Raw genomic sequence first — 16,510 nt, 5'->3', positions numbered from 1 at the left:
AGTGAGTCACCGTACACCACGTGCAACCGAAAGTGAGTCACTATCCATGTGGGACCTAACGTGAGTCATCATCCGCAAAGCGGGACCTAAACTGTGTCACTATGTGGTATCAAAAGTGAGTCATCATTCACCATGTGGAACCGAAAGTGAGTCACTATTAATGGAAAACATCAAAGATTTGACGCACACCATCACCCGCAATTCATCTTTACTATTGAGAATGAATTAACAAATGACATAAACATACACACATACATGTTCTAATTACTTCTTAGAGTTTGTATATATTTGCAGTACAAACTACCATTGTCCGATATACATAAACAAAACATTTACTTCTAATACCTGGCGAGCCACGCGTTTTCTTCACATTTCCAAGCTTAGCACATTTACGACCATGCTACTTTACATAAAAACACTATTTTATAACACACGTCCAAATAGCGATGTACAATTGCCAATTTGTGAGTCATCCTGTAGTCCATGCAGTTTGACTCGGAAAAGGCGTATCAGTGCTACATGCATAAAGTGTGTCATGCATAAAGTGTGTCACTATTTGGAAACTATGACCCACTATATGAGCGCACACTCGCTACATGCCATCAAAGTACGAATAAAGAAAAGTTTTTATAACCGCACAAAAGCTTCACCAGCAGCGACACAAATAAAAATAACGTAAACACGCACCAAACAGCGCTTATACACTCAACAAAATTAGAGGGTCATTGTCCAAACAGCGATGCACGTCTTTGTCCTGGTATGAATCATCATGACTCAGCTTGGCTTAGCAAAAGAGCCTCTCATTGCTACGTCAGCTCATTGTATGCTGGTGATGTAAGTAAGTAAGTGTCACTAGTTGGCATTTGGACTATATGACACGTCTATTTTATTGAATGTAGAATGGATAAATTGAGCACAGTCGAGCCACACTTGCAACCAATTGTGCAAGCATAGCAGCGGGTCCTTCAATTGTGCCTTGATTGTCGCAATGTCTGTTCAATTGCCAAACAACAATATACTGATTAACATTATTTATTTTCCTTGCCAACTCAAGAACACACAATGATGTTTAAAAACTAACTTGCTTAGTTTATAAACAACACGCTTAGTCAGAGCAGACATTATTGGGCATGAATATATAGCAAATGCAGAAACAATGCAGATGTAAAGAAAGGAGCGAAGTTTCTAAACAACGATAATTTAATATTAAATCATGATAATATTAAACTAAATAAAAATGAAGGATTTTAGCCTCTTCAAGGTGTTCGTGATTTATAACTAACATTTAGTCATCCCAGTGATCATAATGAAGATAAACGCATTCAAACCCACGTGATGTTCTGATATTCAGTACATCCAACCGTATCCAATGATATACCTACCTATGTATATTATGCATAACTGGGAGCACGATCGTAAATGGCCTCTTTATTCAAGATCTATAATTATCAAAATATTATGCAGCGCAAAAACTGCTAAGACTTCAACATTCACTTATATATGAAAGGAGATACATATCTCATTTCTGGATAAGGGAACTCAAAGGCTTCTTTGTAGTACTCTGAAGAGATGCTATTCACAAGATTAGTTGAAACTACCCCATTACTTATAAGCATTTGAAAGCTCCTAGAGATCTCTTGAAACAAATGAATCACGTCTGCATATGAGCTCTGTAGTCTCCTATCAGCGTCGGCCGGCTCTCGGTTGGTGCTAAGGGCGGCTATGATTTGCAACAATGAGACGTGACCGCAGCATCGAGTAGTATTGATTGAAATGCCAGCCAAAGTGAAGACTAGAGTTGTTCTAAAATACATAGTAAAGTCGGTAAGAATCAGTAATAAGATTAATAGTTTATTTATTATTATTTTTAATCTATGTGGTACTTGTGCATGATTTTTTTGCACACACCCCTTGCAAAAAAAATCTTTGCATGGATTATATGCGTAACGAACCTGTCAGCAGATCACAGGGGTTTCCGCTCGCTCGGTCACGGCAAATATTCAGTAAAGCTTCGCTGCCGGAGTATCTTTCCTACCGCATTTGTTTATATTAGCACCGCGGAGCTCGGAAATATTTCACAGAAGCCTGAAGCTCTGAAAAACAAACTCTCAAAACTGGAAGTTCCGATGCGCTCATTAAGATGCATGAGGGGCCTGATACTATACGTGGCTTATGGCGGACAGGGAGACTCGGGGAGGCTCGCAATTCTTTCATATCTGCAATGCGAGCGCATGCCCTTTTCGATGTATGTTGCCTATACATACACAATTGCAACATGAAAATTTCATGCGGATTGATGACTAAAAATAATTTACTGCGGACTATTGATATGTTGTGAAATGATGAATTTGAATATACATCCTTCAGATGTATTACCTATTATGAATTTTTCAGACTGTAGAAGTGAGCCGTTTTACTAATTCTTTTCGACCAGCGTAATTGCTAAAATGGCCCGTTTTAGCCTGTTTATAAGCTAAAAGAGCGGTTAAATAATTATAATGAATATGATAAATTAAGATGATTACAATATTGCACCAGAGTTCACCACAGAACTTAAAAATAAAAAAATTATGAGAAATATGATTATAAAAATTATAGTATTTTAAGCCATCACTTTACAAATGGGGGAATATTTCCATCATGGATAGTGGGTAACGGTACGGCAAAACACTATAAGTATACAAGTGTTTAAATTCAGTAAAATAAAATTTGACAGCATTTCTGAAGAGGTAACATGCTCTTCGCCCATGATATATGCAGTAAATACTTACTTAAAAAAAAACTTTCGGAACCGGCGTTTTAACATAAATGGCAATGCAACTCTCTTCTATGTAGCACATCATAAATTGTTAAATATTGTGGCAGACATCAAATTACTCGTCATTAAATTACATCCAGCATAAAAACTCGGGCTGGCCGCTAGTAGACAAGCGTATTCCGTTACCGTCGAGTTAGATGCACGTTCGAAGTTTCGAAATTAAATACCCCTCTCGCGGTAGCCATAGGCACCCAGCATGTGAAACTGTGATCATACTAATAAAAACTGTAAAACGAGTTCGTTAGTCCATCAGTCAATGACTGACGGGTTTTACGACTAAACCCGCCCATCAGAGACGAGAAGTTGGCCGCTACGTGTACTTGAACTACGTGTATATACTTCAGCAAGTTTAGATAGTTACCATTACTTAACGTAGAGACACGTCAGCATCTTCTTTATTTGACTTATCCCCACAGAAAATAGAAGAAATTATTGAAACTAATAACACATAAAATGGAAAGGACAAAACCGCTTTTCAGTGGCTGATAGCGTGTCTGGGAATACGTTTTTATTAACGACCAAAGTGAGAGTTGATGCGTATTACGGCCGAGCTAGACGGCGTACGCACAAACAAGGCCCAAACATCGATAATGTCCATCAAGCGTATAGCGATCTGCAGGTCGATGAGCCTCCACGAAACCTGCATTACAAACTCCACAAGTTTGCCGCCTCAAAGGGTCACTTTTGTGATGGTTATGAATCCTGAAATATCATTAGATTCGCATTCAAATTCCCATTCCATTCGATTCGCATATGAATTTCTATGTGCATTGAGAAGAATACACACAAAACATCATAAAATCGTTTCCTGAAAAAATTGCTGTCATTTCCTGAAGCATCATGTTAGCATAGAATCTTTTAACAAATGATCTGGTAAATAATTTTCGTAGTCAAGTATGTTTACATAACATCGATGTATGGGACATGGTGTCTAGCACTGAACAGGTAGCATAAAGTCTAGCTCATGAAACTTTTTAAGCTCGCAATAAACAATCTCGTGAACCAAAAGCCAATATATCAATGCAAAGTTTGAAGCCGACCTCCCATTATCTATAGTACGCGTTAGGTATAGGGCAGCGAGCAGTTAACCCTCCTCGTGAGCAAGGCAATTTTTTCCAGGTCCCTGTTATTACGAAGCTTGAAACGAAGTAACTCTAAGGAAACTTCTACTGTACACAGCAAAGGCAGAGCTGTTTACTTGCAATAATGGGTACGCGTAATTAGAGTGAAGGTGCTGCTGCTGCTGCTATTTTCAGCCCCAAAACAATGGTGCAAGCCACGCAGTCGTGACGACCGGCGCGCAAACGACCATCGTTTGGACAACAACTACTCAAGTTAAAGTCAATAGATGCAAGACATAATAGCATAGTGTGGCCTCGAGTCACGATGTTGTACATCACTGAACAGTGCACCTCTATATACTTAAGGTGCTTAACAACCGTACACACGAAAATGCTTTTGAAATTGCATACAAAAAAAAAGGAACCTCGTCTCAATTACCACTAATGCGAGTAGGAAACGACCAACATGAACAATAAAACAATAGTATTGCACAGTATAATAACAACATTAGAGCATCAACAGCGCAGGCATCAGGTCACGTATAACAACAGCATAGCATCAAGAGCGCAGGCATCACGTCACGTATAACAACAGCATAGCATCAACAGCGCAGGCATCAGGTCACGTATAACAACAGCATAGCATCAACAGCGCAGGCATCAGGTCACGTATAAAAAAATACAATATCAACCACACAACTATAAATTATAAACAATCTCCTACATTTGAGGTACGTACCTATAACCAAATCAAAAATTAACTGCCTAAAAAGTCCACATTAAAGAAACGATAACATAAAATACAAAAAATAGCGTAACCAAGATAGTGGCCGTAGTATCCTACTACATATTCATAAAAAAATACGAGACAATAACATATCGGTAACACGCATGGTGGCTGACTATCCTAATCCACACTGATGACATGAAATGTGAATAAATCAACGAGAAATGAGTGTCATACGGAAATTGTGACCGTACAATCTTAATGCATATTCATGACATGAAGTGTGAGTAATCAACGAGGCATAAAATAAATGATACACGGATACGGTTCTCGTCAAGAATGCAACGCGCGTTCACTAACACGTCCGCATGGCCGCAGTGCATGCAGCAGGTGTATGTATATAATTATGTCATCCTCCCACAGAGTCCCACACTTCGTAGGAGTGTCACAAAAAAAAATCGGCATAAAAAAGCTCTCTGTCGCTCTTGGCTAGCCAACATATTGCATGACACTACAGGCTGGGAATGAGATAAATACCGCGTCTTTAAATATTGTTTTTCATATTTTATATCGTTATGAATATCAATTAGGCTAGTGCGGTCAGTCGGTCACCTTATCAGTACGTTGGTTTATGTTTATCCATGCTTCCTGACATGAATTACGATAGCACGATCACTCATCCGTTCGTCATTTTCTAGTTAATTTTGCTCATTCCAGACAGGCAAGCCCACTTGTCCCGTGGGCGCAGAGCTCTTCCAGGGAGTGTGACGTAGAATTCCAGGTAGAAGGATAGGGCAGCAGCACACATCAGCGTCAGATATATTGATGATAACAACAAATCAGCGTCCACGCCAGACTCGCCACAGCAACACAGAGTCGCCACAACATCATACAGTCTCCACGCCAGACTCGCCACAGCAACACAGAGTCGCCACAACATCATACAGTCTCCACGCCAGACTCGCCACAGCAACACAGAGTCGCCAAAACATCATACAGTCTCCACGCCAGACTCGCCACAGCAACACAGAGTTGCCACAACATCATACAGTCCCCACGCCAGACTCGCCACAGCAACACAGAGTCGCCACAACATCATACAGTCTCCACGCCAGACTCGCCACATCAAAATAAACAGAGTCGCCGCACCAGGCTCGCCACAGTTAAACAGATTGTAGTCTGCTAAACGAGATTGTAAAACCAGACTGTGGTCTGCTAAATTAGTTGTCAACTGTACGTCATTATTTAACGGTACAGTCAAAAGATAGCTCCCAAGCAATATAGACCAAAAAGCGCGGCTCTATATTCGTCAATAAAAAGAATAGTATTTTTAAAAATAACACACACAGGTTCATAACTAAAAACATATTCGGTTTGGGGCGACATAACAGCATTACGTACGTTGTAAAATGGCCAAAGAATCTAAGAAAAAACAAGCATCTCAGGCTTACGGAATTGGGAAAAAAATAGCTTTTCAGGCATACTCCGTTCGAAAAATGTTGGGTAAAAGAGAGTTGTTACAAACTAGCATATCAGGCCTATAGAATGAGAAAAATTATAGATTTTATTTGTTGAAAAAACTATCTCGGGACTACGGAGTTTGAAAACTAATTAATTGAAATTTTAAAAATGGCAATCAGGCCTACGACGTTCGAAAAATTATCTATATATTTTTTTATTTATATATATCATTTATAAGTAACACGAGTTAATTGTAGAGAATTAGCGTCCGAGGTTCCAAAAAATGATAGATAATACTTGCAAAAATATACCATCTAGATTATCATCTCTGGCCTAAGAAGATCGTAAGATGACTGATGGTGCATGTAAAAAAAAAAAACTAGTTTTATGTCCAAAGAATTCGAAAAATGATAGAGTTTGATAATATTGATAAAAAACGGGGCTCTGACACAGCAATGAACGAACTAATACGTCAAAACATGAGGAAATCGAGGTCAATTTTGTGGGCAGAAGGAAATCGAGAGCAACATTGAAGAAAGAAGAAAATCGAAGGCAATGTTAAGGGAAGAAGGTATATCAAGGGCAATATTGAGGAAAGGATATCGAGGGCAATATCGAGGGAAGAAGGATATCAAGGGCAATATTGAGGGAAAAAGGATATCGAGGGCAATATCGAGGGAAGAAGGGTATCGAGGGAAGAAGGATATCGAGGGCAATATTGAGGGAAGAAGGATATCGAGGGCAATATTGAGGGAAGAAAGGGGCACAGCGCGTATGATAGCGGAAGGCGCAGAGGGAAAGCTTTGCTTGACAACATTTTCATCACAATTTCAAAAACTACGAGAAAAGAGAAGTCAAAAAAGTTCCCCATATCGCTTTCTAAAAAACTCAACTGCCACCAATGCGTAACAAAACTTGGACGCTTGCCAAAGAAAATGTTTCCCTCACTTTTCAACACAATGGCAGCTGGAAGTGCGCATGGAGCAGCGATCAGACAACCTCTCTCCGTGAATGCCAGCGATCGACTGAGTTGGTCAGTGACCCAGGCTATGTACCGAAGAGGCGAAGACCAATTCTGACCATGCAAGCCAAATAACACGTTATATGTGTTGTTTACTGCCAGAAATATCACTATACCACATCGATTAAAATATCACGATACAACATCGATAAAAATATCACGATACAACATCGATAAAAATATCACTATACCACATTGATAAAAATATCACTATACCACATCGATAAAAATATCACTATACCACATCGATAAAAATATCACTATACCACATTGATAAAAATATCACTATACCACATCGATAAACATATCACTATACCGCATTGATAAAAATATAATGACATGAGAAGTGCATCAGCTGATAACACTGACGTACCAACACGGAGGACATTTTTAAGAGAAATAAGCTTTTAACGTAAGAAAAATAAAAAATCAGAAGTGATCACATAGCAGTAAAACATCCTAAATAAAATACTATAATGATCGGCTATAAAAAACTGTTCATAAACTCTCAAAATCCCGGGAGGGCAAAAACGCTTAAAATTCTTAGTTTATCTCACCTTTTTTCAGATTATTGGGACCGATAACTGAAAAATTAACGTAGATAACAAGATATTTCACCTCGATCAACAATCTCTCATAGGTACAAGAGAATATAATCAGAAGTCTCAATCACAAATGAATACCATTTCCTATTCATATGCAATACGTGAATAAATATACACATTAGAACGGTTCAATTGCGGCCTTAGATTGACTAACGAATGTGAGGCGATTTTCAATCAAGCGAATCCATTAAGTAACTTTGATGGAAAATAAACAGTTTGGGCTTGCAAGGTCAGTAATTTTAATATAGCTTGTAGTTCATCATAGCTAGAGTGTGTTCTTATTGACATGCTAAACAAACTCTGTACTCACTAGTGCTAGCAGCATAAATGGTTTCACTGTTCTTCTGTCAATGTTTTTTCTTTTTTTCAAGCGAAATTCTGATTTTTCATGGCCTTCAACTTTTACACATTTCTTCTACTAAACATAATTATTTTACCGTAGAAATTGTTCCACATTAAATTTGTCAAGGAACCAAAACAAAAAAACTGCGACAGCAGGATGATGCAATTAGTGATTGACATGGTCATGAAGTTAAGGCGCCGAAAATGATAAAAAAAATATAACTCAGTACTCACTGCAGTGAGTGACAGAGAGCTCATTTTCTCGTCGACGAAAATATGAAGTCACGGACGGACAGACAGACGGACGGACATGGCAAGCACAATAATGCATTTTTTCATAAATGAGAAAATGATAAAAAACACGTTCTTTATTAAAGTCAATTAGTGATGATGGCCGTAAAATTACAACGCCAAAACAGTTGTAAAAATTATGACAGGACAACAGCCGATATCACAGTCAATTATTTACGATGGTCATAAAATTATGACAGGACAACAGCTCTTCCAATTAAAGAAAAGTACAAGTTAAGCCAAGAACAGCATATATCAGAACTGAAAGGAAGGCCTCATTATCACAATTCACAATTTTTTGAACAGCAAAGGCGCTGAGGAGCAGCAAGTTGCTACATGCCTAATGACATCCTGCAAGATCAGCAGCTCTATGTTACTAATGAAGAAAAATAACATTAAATTGTTTTATTTTATTAGTTGTTTTTATTGACTATACTCGAGGTGATTAAAAATTGTACAATGACATTACATTAGTAATCAATAACCAGACGCTGAACAAGGCATGATTTTTCATCAGTTTTGACTACCTTGCAGCTGCTCATTGTTAGTGGAGAGTGATCATTAGCAGGCACAAATAAATAATCAAATCATAGATCAGGTTTGTTAATTTGAGATGGCTGTAACAAAAATTGTAATCATAGCAGCAAGTTATAGATAGGAATGCCCTGTATCATGGAAGTTCAATATATGACATTTTCATGAACAGCAAGTGCAAGGTAATCTTTAATAGTTTTACTAGAATCTGTATAGGGATTTTGTTGACTTCCAAAAATGTTTTATTTGTTTGCAGGCAATTTGGAGTTAAGGAAAATTTATAGAAAATTGCAAACTTCACAAAAACAACTAATATAAGAGGTCATGAGCGTGAAGTGTTCGGAATTTATATGGCCAAAGTACCTATATATACATTGCCTTGAATAAATTCATAAAGCATGAAAATATTGTCTCTAATAATCCCACTGTTGCTAAAGACAAAAAAAAAAAAAAAAACGGAAAACTTTTAAGATGAAAAATGTGACCCCCAAACAATGCCAGGAATATACCTTCCTATTTAGCTGCAATTAGAGTCCCAAATTTGGAATATCGGGTTGAAGTTTCCTAAAATTGTTGGTAAAAACAATTGTTTCATGGGAGATTTAAAAAATTGCATGCAAGAATAGGCTATTTTTTCTTATTTTTTACTCTAGTAATTGGGAAACGGCCACAGTAGTGGTAGTAGTATTAGTAGTAGTATAATGATTTGCCAGCACTTCAACTTTCAAGATATTTTGCACCAGAGGTCAAAATATAACATTGCCAGCAAGGTGCAAGGCCTCAATTATTCAAAATCTCAAATTAATCGTCACCCACAAGGGGTGGAAGGTCTCTGTTGTCCAGCCTGCTGAAGCTGGCTTGAAAGGGGCAGCGTTAGCATCTCAAATAGACAAAGTGACAAGGAGGGATAAGTGAAAAGCAACAGAAATGAAGACACTCACAAGAGGTTGCTTACACGGGACGTCGGCCTCCCGCACGAGAGAGACATAGAAGGGAAATGTAAGGAATCCTGCCTACATAATAACTTGACCTCACAACTGCAAGCTCAGCGGTGGGGCACTCAGGAACAATCCCCCTAGGAGCACAAAATATCATAGGACTTCTGACGAGCACAGACACGCAAAAAAGTCCCAAAGAATTGGGTAAAATTGGCCAGATTCATGGACATTTCTGACCAATTCATGGGTGGCTTCTGCCATATTTTCCCTTTTGGAGCTTTACCATCTTTTTGCAGCTGTTTCCTGAGAGATGAATTATATACCTCCTATCTAATTGCTAAGATAAGTGCAGGATAGGGTTGCAAGATCCAAACTTATTGAAAATATGCCACTTTGGATATATTCTAAATTTCATGTTGCTGCTTGACAGGTAGATATTTTCCACACCTGCCTGACCTCAGTACCTGCCTGCATGTGAATAAGATGTGATATATTTTGACAATTTAACTTACGATTTAAGCCATTTTATAGGCTCTTAACTTGATTTTTTCAGCAAAAAGGAGGAACAGGATATTTTTGCTAACTACTATTGAAAATCACCAGTGGAATAATAATTATTTCCTGCAATTCATGGAAAATGTTAACCCAATACCCAATAGGTATTCCATACCAATATACCCCAATACCCAATAGGTATTCCATATTGGCATTGAGGTTAATGAGGTTACTTGAGGTAGACTCTAAGACAGCTGTACTGCTGTAGAAATGAACTCTGGTCCTAAAAAATAAAAATGAGTGGTGTGGGTAATTAAAGTATTATTTTGAAAACTACACTAGTAAACAAAATATAGCAGCAAAATTAAACTACTTTAGAAAGTCACAAGGGTACTTCTTAGGTCTTGGTAAGTTGGTCCTACTAAGTTACTTAATTTACCTAATTACAGCAACACTCATCACTCAGCATTGCACCTGCAGCACTAAATAAATAATATTAAACAAATTAAAGAGTGATAACTTGGTTTCTGTTTAAAAATATAAAATGTACTAAATGTAGACACTAGTCTATTGTAGTGACTAGTGTCAGTGAGTAGTGTCTGACGTAGGTAGTGATTAAAACTTAGAGTTAGGTAGCTTAAAAATCCAATAAAATGAATAGTATGAGACAGGCACAAAGATAGAACCAAAAAGCCTGACATTTCTTTGCTTGCGAATTTACTGTTCAATCAATGTTGAGATGTCTGTTGAGACTTGAGAGTTGAGACTGTTGTGACAGTGACAGTGTAGTCGTGTTCTCGTCCGCTCAGTGCAGGAACACTGAACTTTCTGGTTGTTTTTTTACTGTTGTGGTCATCTCTCGTCTGATTTCATTTCACTTCAGCTTTACGGCTCGACATCAAGCCATTTAATAACTCTGTTATTCAACAAAACTTCAGTCATCTTCACGAAAAATACCCTGTACTTTTTAGCTGCCAGCAGCAAAATTAAACGAGTCAGCACACTGAGCACAGACTGCACAGTGAGCACACTCAGCTGTTCGCTAACCGATCAACATTCGGTTATATTTTCACTTCCATTGATTTGCTACCGGAGGTATGGTATGGATGCCGCTTTTTCTTTATTAGCATCCTAAAAAATAATATGTTAAGTGGCGACAGAAGAAACACCTATTTGTTTTGAGTTTTAGACACACACAGCAGCCGACCACCGTCCACCGAAACTAGGAAGCGTTAGGTACGTAGTGTTACAACTTACTGGACAGGTTTTGTCTTGGCGAGAATACCAGATTTCTTAGGTCAAAATACCAGAAATATACCAGAAATTATATTGTTAATAAAACAAACTTTCTCCAAATTTAATGAGACTATTCGTCAGAAACGTTGGTTAGAAAAAGAAAAAAAATTATCTTATGTACTGTGCAGTTATCTGGCTTGACGATAATTAGCCAAATTGAACACCCTCTGTTTGGAACATTTTGACACATTTCTTTTCCTGTGCTTGATTACATTGACACTTTTCCTTTTTTATCACAGTGGCAGAGTGGCACTTCTTCTTCGCTCAACATGAGCAAGCCACGGAAACAGCAGGTCATCGTCCCTTAGCTCATTTTCGTACATACTTGCATATTGCATTAACCTAACATTTCGGGTGTGATCACTTGTTGCGGTTGAGCAGATAGCTTTTGGTCCGAATAAGGGACTCCAGTACCTTAGTTAAAAATTTATTTCGTTGCTTGTTTTTCACATAGGTGACTTGTGAAAACACTAGCACCGCGAATGCATTGGAAACAGGTCAGAGTAGACAAGTGATGCAGTAGGCAGCCAGTTCCTTGAATGGATGATGATTTTCAAGATCAGTGAAATATTGAATGGCACCTTAAGGCCCGTTTACACTAGGGGCAACGACATGCGCTTTGAGTCGTTTGCTGCAGTGCCTTACCGCGCACAACCGTTTACACTACTTTTGTACTCGGTTGATTGAGACCGCGCGCTTTGAACACTAGTTGCCACCTAGACGTCAATGAGGATGGATGTAACCGAATTTGAGCTGTGGGTCATTGTTCTCGGGTGTGTTGCGGTCCGTCATTCTGCGCACTATGCCATTTGTAAACGAGAACTCAGCATAGGCATCATAATTAGAGAAGTAGCACATTCAAAAACATACAGTTTATAAAAAATATTAGGCGGAAGGTTTCAATTATTCAAAATCTCAAGTTAATCATCACCCACAAGGGGTGGAAGGTCTCAGATGTCCAGCCCGCTGAAGCTGGCTCGAAGGAAGCAGCGTTAGCATCTCAAAGAGATGAAGTGACAAGGAGGGACAGGTGAAAAGTAACAGAAACGAAGACACTCAAACTAGAGGTCGCTTACACGGGACGCGGCCACCCGCACGAGAGAGACAGAGAAGGGAAATGTAAGGAATCCTACCTACATAATAACTTAACCCCACAACTGAGACCAGCAGTCAGACACCGCGGGCTCAGCAGTGGGACGCTCAAAAACAATCCCCCTAGGAGCGCGAAATCCCATAGGACTTCTGACGAGCACAGACACGCGTCAGAAGTCCCCCTTGAGGCCAAAGTACTGTAAAATGGGGTAACTTAGACTCCTGGGGTAACTTAGACCACTTTAAGTTTTCTTAACAACAACCCCCAAATTTCAAAAACTATTTGACATAGAAAAATTTTATCAATAGGCATTAAAAGCCTAATACTGAGGCTACGTAACACAATAGAAAATAAAAAAATTACGCAGATCTAATTGGTAAAAAAATGAAAAATGTGACCCACGAAAAAGAGCTATTATTTGAAGCCTTTCATAGAACCCCCTCCAATTTTTTTTATTTTCTGGTAAAATAACTCCAGGTTTTGGTTCATTGTAGTAGAACTCTTCTAGTTACATATGCAAATAACAAATTTGAGGAAAGTGTCATAGTTTGCAAATGGGGGGCACTGCCCCCAAATGGGGGAACTTAGACCACCTAATGTCAGCCCTGACGGGGTAACATAGACCGGCTTGGAAATTAATTTAAAATTACCATATATAACATATTTCATGTTTGATACACCTATTAATGTTTTTTCTTTATGTTTCAGACTCTACACAGTCTTATATATGGTAATTTCAACTTAATTTACAAGCCGGTCAATATTACCCCTTCACGGCTGACATTAGGTGGTCTAAGTTTCCCCATTTGGGGGCAGCACCCCCATTTGCAAACTAAGACACTTTCCTCAAATTTGTCATTTGCATATGTAACTAGAAGAGTTCTTCTACAATGCACCACAACCTGGAGTTATTTGGAGTTATTTTACCAAAAAATATAATTGATTTTACCACCCAGTCTAAGATACCCCAAGAGCTGGGGTAACAAAGACCATCACTTTTTTTGAAATTACATAAAAAGTGTGAGAGGCAGGAGCCAGCAATTTATGGTGAGTGAACCTAGAGTATAGACATGTATTTTGCATTTTTTCAATTTAAGTTTAATTTAGCTAGTAAAAAAATGGCATCATTTAAAAAAAAGTAGTCTGAGTTACCCCATTTTACGGTACCTATATATACATTGCCTTGAATAAATTCATAAAGCATGAAAATATTGTCTCTAATATTCCCACTATTGTCTCTAATATTCCAACTCAAATAGACAAAGTGACAAGGAGGGACAGGTGAAAAGTAACAGAAACTAAGACACTCAAACAAGAGGTTGCTTACATGGGACGTGGGCCTCCCGCACAAGAGAGACAGTGAAGGGAAATGTAAGGAACCCTACCTACATAATAACTTAAGTTCTTAACCTCACAACTAAAGAGGAATCCAACAAAGTGGATTCCAGACGATATTCAATTATTCTTTGAAATATTCCAAAAATATGAATTAAAGTATAATGTTTTCCATGATGGTTACTCCAACAAAATCAAGAGAGAAACGAGTATTTTGAAACGGAAAGAAGACCTTATTAGTCAGGGTTTAGTTGTTCCCGACGCTGTATTTTTAAGGGCTAGAATATGGGTATAAAAATTTAAAAAAAGACGTACAGACTCGAGTTGTTGAAGGTGATCACACTATTCATCTTCACAGACCTCACTCGATGGCTTCTAACGACTCACTGGCGGGTGCGAACGAGAAGATAGCGGTACCTAAAATACTCTCCTCGTGTGTACAGGCTCACTAGCTGGATAGTCACCAAGCGACCGACACTAGCCAGATTTACTAGCCGTCTGCACTATCCCCGTTTACAAGCACCTCGGGATAGTAAAGGGACTCCAGTACCTTAGTTAAAATTTTATTTCGTTGCTTGTTTTTCACACAGGTGACTTGTGAAAACACTAGCACCGCGAATGCATTGGAAACAGGTCAGAGTAGACAAGTGATGCAGTAGGCAGCCAGTTCCATGAATGGATGATGATTTTCAAGATCAGTGAAATATTGAATGGCACCTCAGAATTCAAGCCGCACTCTAGAATTCAAAACCACAAAACGAAAATGGTGGAGCTTGCGTCGCAGAGATCGGTTCGACAACCTCACTGCCCCCGATCTCTGCCACGTCTACGTCGTGGGGGTACCCTGGCCTGCGCGTCGGCCGGATGCCCGGCTTACTCGCGGGCCAGGCCAATCGGCAGAGGCCCCTCCGCCCGGATCGCCACCAAACGGAGGCTCCCCTCTTCATTTTTTTGACCAAGGGTCGGGGAACCTCGACCTCCCCTTCTCCCTACCCACTTCTTTGGCCGCCTATCTGTCCTGAGGCACACTATGCCCTTCTCTCCTCTCACCTTTTCTTCCTTCTCCTCCTGACCCAGGGTATCCACCCCAACCCTGGCCCGGACCCCTGCTCAGTCTGCTCCCTCCCAGTTACAAAGCGATGTTACTCGTTCTGGTGCTCCACGTGTAACGCCTGGTGCCACAAGCGGTGCTCCGGCCTTCGCTCCATCCACCTATACTCCGCAGACTGGACCTGCCCTACGTGCAGACGGTCTGGAAGACCAGAGAGCCGCACACGGAAGACCAGAGAGCCGCAGCGCGAGGAACCGCAGTCGACGACCTCGTCGCTGGTTCCTCCCTCGCCTACCTCAATGAGGACTCCCATACCCGCCTCCCCTCCCATGGCCCGCCCTCCTCTCCGGACCTCGCCATCATCAGCGGCCACCTACTCCTCAGCACCTCCTGGGCTCCGCAAGTTGCCCTCAACTCGGACCACCTGCCCATCCTGATCCATCTCCCTTCCTCTGCTGATTCCCCAACCCCCCGGGCCGCCCGCTCCTATGTCAACTTCAAAAAAGCTGACTGGCCCGCCTACGCGGCAGCCATTGAAGCGGCGCTCGAGACGGTCCCTCCCCCCACCTCGTGTGGTGGAGAGTAGACCTTAAGGGAAGTCCTGACGACTGCTGCCAGACAGCATATCCCTGCCGGATTCAGGAAGGACTTCTCCCCATCAGTCAACCCTAGCACCCGGTTGCTCATGGAGCAACGGGATGACATTAGGGCGAGTAACCCAACCGACCCACGGCTCCCAGATCTCAACCTGGAAATAGGCCTCTCTATACAGGCCCACGCCAGGAACACATGGCAGGCACATCTTACGTCGTGCGGCAGACGTCCCAACCAATCCAAACATTGGAATATCCTCCGCTCCCTAGCCGGAAAGAGGAACCGCCCTCCCCCCAATCAGCCAAACTAATTTGGTCGGATTTCCCTCTCCTCCCAACGCAAGATCTCCTCCGCCTTCTGCAAGCTTTTCACTTCGGTCGCTCCTCACTCTCAGAGCCCCTCCACCCGCCGCCTCATTCGTCGAATACGAGCCCAACATCCCCTCGACAGGGACTTCTCCGCTTTTACCCCAGACATGGTGAAGCTTGCCATCGCAGCCGCCAACAACTCTTCCGCTCGGGGTCCTGATGGCCTCACGGTGCTTCATCTAAAGCATGTCTCTTATACACATCTAGATGTGTATAAGAGACAGGTCATCTTCACATGCGAGAGCCGCAGCTATTGTATTTTTCCTCTCCTCGGGCATCCTGCTGGGTTGGGCAAGAGTGGTTGCAAAGTGGGCTGCTAGGGCTTCTGCAGTTTTCTCTAGAGAAAGTGGGTTATTTTCGACTGAGAGTGAGATGACTGCATTGGGGAGTCTGCCAGCCACTGCTCGAAACATTTTCCACACTGTTGTGAGAGGAGTCTGTGGGCTTATATGGGAGAGAAATTTTTTCCAAGATTCTTTC

This window comes from Hyalella azteca, unplaced genomic scaffold (assembly GCF_000764305.2).
Source record: "Hyalella azteca isolate HAZT.00-mixed unplaced genomic scaffold, Hazt_2.0.2 contig15162, whole genome shotgun sequence".
Lineage (NCBI taxonomy): Eukaryota > Metazoa > Arthropoda > Malacostraca > Amphipoda > Hyalellidae > Hyalella > Hyalella azteca.
This window is presented reverse-complemented; position numbering follows the sequence as displayed.